The sequence below is a fragment of the Neofelis nebulosa genome, chromosome 18, assembly GCF_028018385.1.
Source record: "Neofelis nebulosa isolate mNeoNeb1 chromosome 18, mNeoNeb1.pri, whole genome shotgun sequence".
Taxonomy (NCBI): domain Eukaryota; kingdom Metazoa; phylum Chordata; class Mammalia; order Carnivora; family Felidae; genus Neofelis; species Neofelis nebulosa.
In genome coordinates, this window is record NC_080799.1 from 17,269,157 (window position 1) to 17,275,156 (window position 6,000).

The window sequence follows — 6,000 nt, forward strand, 5'->3', positions numbered from 1 at the left end:
AGTAGCTCAACCGATTGAGCCATCCAGGTGCCCCCACAAAGATGTTTTTAAGAAATATGTTGGAGGGGCGCCTGGGTGGCGCAGTCGGTTAAGCGTCCGACTTCAGCCAGGTCACGATCTCACGGTCCGTGAGTTCGAGCCCCGCGTCAGGCTCTGGGCTGATGGCTCAGAGCCTGGAGCCTGTTTCAGATTCTGTGTCTCCCTCTCTCTCTGTCCCTCCCCCGTTCATGCTCTGTCTCTCTCTGTCCCAAAAATAAATAAACGTTGAAAAAAAAAATTAAAAAAAAAAAAAAAAAAAAAGAAATATGTTGGGGCGCCTGGGTGGCTCAGTCGGTTGAGTGTCCAACTTTGGCTCAGGTCATGATCCCATGGCTCGTGAGTTTGAGCCCCGTGTCAGGCTCTGGGCTGACAGCTCAGAGCCTGGAGCCTGCTTCTGATTCGGTGTCTCCCTCTCTCTCTGCCCCTAACCCACTTGCATTCTGTCTCTGTCTCTCTCAAAAATAAACAAACATTAAAAAAAAGAAGAAGAAATATGTTGATCAGGGGGTGTCTGGGTGGCTCAGTTGGTTGAGCATCCGACTTCAGCTCGAGGTATGATCTCACGATTCGTGGGTTCAAGCCCTACATCTGGCTTTATGCTGACAGCGCAAAGCCTCCTTTGGATTCTGTCTCCCTCTCTCTCTGCCCCTTCCCTGCTCATGCTCTATAAATAAATAAATAAATAAATAAATAAACAAACAAACATTAAAATTTTTTTAAAAAAAGAAAGAAATATGTTGATTGGAGTTCTGTGATTCAGGGACTGGATCTTCTTCATCTTCCTCTCTCAAGTCTGCCACATGCTCAGTACATATTATGCAGTGCTTTAACCATGTTTGCTGAAGCATAAAAGTTAAGAGCAGGAACTATGACCAGGTGACCTGGCTTTCTGGCTTTGCTACCTTCTGTATAGCCCTGGGCATAGCTTTGGACATTTCTGTTCCTATTTGCTCATCTGCAAAATGCAATCCTCACATCAACCTTTTATTGTGAAGAATAAGATAAATAAAATTATCATTATTAAATATTAGTTTTGTTACCAAATTGCTTCATCTGTTTTGCACACTAATGTATCCAGAACAGTGCCTGGAAAACTGTAGGTGCTTAGTAAATAGTTGTAGAATTAATGAATGAATGAGTGATGGACTTCCCTTTGTCTTACTCCAGAGTCACACTGACCTTCCAATGGGGTGGATGAAGGGTGTTGAACCAAAAGGGCTTAAATTAGTAGGAGTTTGTGGGAAAGCCTAGGGCACAGCCCTCAATTTTTTCTGTAGTAAAAAGTATCAAACCTACAAAGGAACTTCTGGAACCCATATCAAAGGTAATTTGAAAAGGAAAATCTGCATGGCATGTGTACCAGGAATAATTTCATTTGTCTTTATTTTTAATTTTATAATTTTATTTTTTTAATTAAAAAAATTTTTAATGTTTACTTATTTTTGAGAGAGACAGAGAGACAAAGCGTGAGCAGGGAAGGAGCAGAGAGAGAGGGAGACACAGAATCCAAAGCAGGCTCTAGGCTCTGAGCTATCAGCACAAAGCCCAATGCAGGGCTTGAACCCACGAACCATGAGATCATGACCTGAGCCGAAGTTGGACGCTTAAACAACTGAGCCACCCAGGTCCCCCTATTTTTTTTTTTTAATGTTTATTTATTTTTGAGAGAGACAGAGCGGGGGAGGGGGAGGAGCAGAGAGAGAGGGAGACACGGAATTGGAAGCTGGCTCCAGGCTCCTAGCTGTCAGCACAGAGCCCCACATGGGGCTCAAAGTCACAAACCACAAGATCATGACCAAAGCTGGAAGTCGGAACCAACTGAGCCACCCAGGTGCCCCATTTCTTTATTTTTTTTATATATGAAGTGTTTAAAGGAAACTCACTTTTTCCTGGATCCTCTTTTATATTTTAATTTCTTACTATGAATGTATATTGACCAATTCAAAAAAGAAATTACAAAAAAGAAATTGACTTTTACAGAGCAGCACAGCAAAGATGATAAAAGGATTTTACAGAATGGGACCATTAGGATGAGAGGGGTGATTAGTTTTGCATTGAGTAGAATATAATGGGTCATCCTTCCCTGAGGTGATGACATTTCAGCTTGGAGTTTATCAGCCTAAATCCAGCGAGAACAGAGGAAGGAGGGAGGAGACAGCTTGACTGAGTTCTTGTCCTGGCCTTGCACTTTGGCTGGGTCCCTGTCTACAAGATCCAGAAGGAAGAACTGAAAATGTCCCTCAGGAGTGTCCACTGAGCCTGAGGAACAGTGTGGAGGGATAGTGTTAGGGCTGTAGACCAGACCTGGGCCACTTCCAGCCTGCAGTGCTAACTAGAGAAACTCATTCCTTCCTCTAGACCAATGTGACAAATGCAGGGCTGAAGCCTTGGGGAAAGGAGCAGGAGCTAAGTTTCTTTCCTTTTTTTTTTTTTTTTTTTTTAATTAAAAAAATTTTTTTTCCCTTTGTAAGTAATCTCTACTCCCAATTTGGGACTCAAACTCACAATCCTGATATCAAGAGTTGCACGCTCTACTGACTGAGCCAGCCAATCACCCCAGCCAGGAGCTGAATTTCTCTCTGCCCCAATTAGCTTTTCTGTAGGACAAAATCCATACCATCCCAAGCAGAGGCCTTGAGGCATAAAAAGACTCTTACTTCATACCACTCAAAACAGGAATAGAAGAAAGTGACCTTGTAGATCAGTTGTGAATATCAAATGATATTTCCATTTGCAAATCACCTGTAACTTCATCTGGAACATAATAGGCATGAATAAAAGTCCTTTTCTCTCTCACCCTCCTTCAAGATGTACAGCTTCCAGAAAGAAATAACTATTTTATTATTTCCTTGGGCAGGACAGGAAGTGCCCCTATGGGGCCCACTCAGGTTTTGTGTCTCTAGAAGAGGTTGTCATGGTAAACAGAACTGGGAAAGTAAATACCAGGCAGATAATTGGGCTGCACTAAGAGAAAAGCTGCTTGCACCAGCTGGAAAAGGGCCACACAGGTCACTGGGTCTGAACACAAAGGGCAAGGCCTCCCAGGAGGCAGGGCGAGGATATTGAACAGGCACAGGATGAGGAGCCTGGGGACAGTGGGAAACTGTCCCGCCTTTGTGCCACAATGACTTCCGAATGGGGTAGATGTCCCAAGGGAACAAATTGGGCATACCCAAATTCTGGTACCTGGCTCATGAAAAATGTAACATAAAAGGCTCTGGTAGCATTCCTGCATCATTGCTTTTTTTTGAGGCTCCAGGGCCCTTAGGGTCTTCAGCTCTAAAGACAAAGGAAAAGGGAGAGGGTAGAGCAGAAGAAATTGGGACTGCCAGACAAATATGCAAAAGAATCTGACAAAACTTGTTTATGCTTGACTTGTTCATGCAAAGAAGATTTAAACCCTCACACGCCAAAAATATATATACTTCAGATTCAATTGCATATTTTGACAGAAAGGTGTAAGAGTTCTGACTTTCTGTGGGGCAATTAAAAGGAAAATTACACATATGAAATTTTTTTTTCTGTAAACTGTTGTCTCAAGAGAACTATCTAGAGCAGTATGATCCACCTATGTACTTTAAATTTTTTAGGAGTAATATTTTAAGAAGTAAAACGAGGGGCACCTGGGTGGCTCAGTCATTAAGCATCCAACTTCAACTCAGATCATGATCTCAAGGTTCATGGGTTCAAACTCAGCATCAGGGTCTGTACTGACAGCTCAGAGCCTGGAGCCTGCTTTGGATTCTGTGTCTCCCTCTCTCTCTGCCCCTCCCCCACTCGTTCTCTCTCTCTCTCTCTCTCTCTCTCTCTCTCTTTCTCTCACTCTCTCTCTATCTCTCGTAAATACACTTAAAAATGAATAAAAATAAAAAGTAAAACAAATTAGTGAGATAGTTTACATTATTTTTTTCCTCTCCTAAATCTTTGAAATCTGGTAGGCCACCAAGATGAGCCTGAAAAGGCTACACACACCAAGAAGGCACAGGCAGACACACGTACACACCTAGAAGGCCATCCCTGGTCATTTCCATGACTGCTTTTTCTGTTCCCAACTAAACAGTTGTTTTTCCGTTGTTGTTATTTCTAAGAATTTTGTACTAGGACGCATGGGTGGCTCATTCAGCTAAGTATCAGACTTTAGCTCAGGTCACAGTTCACGAATTCAAGCCCCGCATCAGGCTCTGTGCTGACAGCTCAGAGCCTGGAGCCTGCTTCGGCTTCTGTGTCTCCCTCTCTCTCTCTGCCCCTCCCCCGTTCTCTCTCTCTCTCTCTCTCTCTCTCTCAAAAATAAATAAAACATTACAAAAATAAAAAATAATTTAAAAAAAGAATTTTGTGGGGCGCCTGGGTGGCGCAGTCGGTTAAGCGTCCGACTTCAGCCAGGTCACGATCTCGCGGTCCGTGAGTTCGAGCCCCGCGTCAGGCTCTGGGCTGATGGCTCGGAGCCTGGAGCCTGTTTCCGATTCTGTGTCTCCCTCTCTCTCTGCCCCTCCCCCGTTCATGCTCTGTCTCTCTCTGTCCCAAAAATAAATAAAAAAAAAATGTTAAAAAAAAAAAAAAATTTAAAAAAAAAAAAAAAGAATTTTGTCCTAAGACTCCTGCCTTTTAGCTGATTAGAAACCAGAGAATTTAGCAACTCCTTTCTTTAGTAAAAGCTTCATATGAAATAACTTAAAAAGTTTTGTTGTAAAAAAAAAAAAAAAAAGAGTGGTGCCCGAGAGCCTCAGTCAGTTAAACGTTCAAAACTTGCTTTTGGCTCAGGTCATGATCTCATGGTTCAAGAGTTCAAGCCTGCATCAGACTCTGTTACTGACAGTGCAGAACCTGCGTGGGATTCTCTCTCCCTCTGTCTCTCTCTGTTCCTACCCTGCTCACATGCTCGCTCGCTCTCTCTCTCTCTCTCTCTCAAAGTAAATGAATAAACTTTTAAAAAAAGTAATTAGTTAATTAAAAAACAGAGAAGCCCAGGGGCACCTGGATGGCTTAGTAAGTTGAGCACCCAACTCTTGATTTTGGCTCAGATCATGATCCCAGGGTTGGGGGATGGAGCCCTGAGTATCCCTCTGTGCTGAGCATGGAGCCTGCATAGAATTCTCTCATTCTTGGGGCGCCTGGGTGGCGCAGTCGGTTAAGCGTCCGACTTCAGCCAGGTCACGATCTCGCGGTCCGTGAGTTCGAGCCCCGCGTCAGGCTCTGGGCTGATGGCTCGGAGCCTGGAGCTTGTTTCCGATTCTGTGTCTCCCTCTCTCTGCCCCTCCCCCGTTCATGCTCTGTCTCTCTCTGTCCCAAAAATAAATAAAAAACGTTGAAAAAAAAATTAAAAAAAAAAAAAAAGAATTCTCTCATTCTTTGCCTCTGCCCCTCTCCTCTGCTCACACTCTCCCTCTCTCTCTCTCTCAAATAAAAAAAAAGAGGGGTGTCTGGATGGTTAAGTTGGTTGAGTGTCTGACTCTTGATTTTTGCTCGGGTCATGATCTCATGGATTCTGGAGACTGAGCCCCGCGTTGGTCTCTGTGCTGACAGCATGGAGCCTGCTTGGGATTCTCTCTCTCCCCCTCTTTCTCTGCTTCTCTCTCTCTCTCTCTCTCTCTCTCTCTCTCTCTCAATAAATAAATAAACTTTAAAAAAAGAAAAGAAAAAAAAGTCTGAAAAACATAGCATAATAAAACTGGAAGATTTGCTTCTCATTTTGGACATTTTCTTACCTGATGATCCTTACTGAAATAAGGCAATTTTATGGGTAAATTTGGCCTTAGTAATTTCTAGCGAAGATGTGTTTCTTCTCTGTGATAGAGGAAAGACATCATCCCAAAAGCCAAATTATCAATGAGTATAAAATTGGAGATGCAGACATGGTTTGTTTTAGTCCACAGGGAAAAATAACATAGTCCTGCCCAATATAATTGTTATTTGATACTTTTCTATGACAATAGGCAAAACCCTCTGGACCAGTACCAAAGT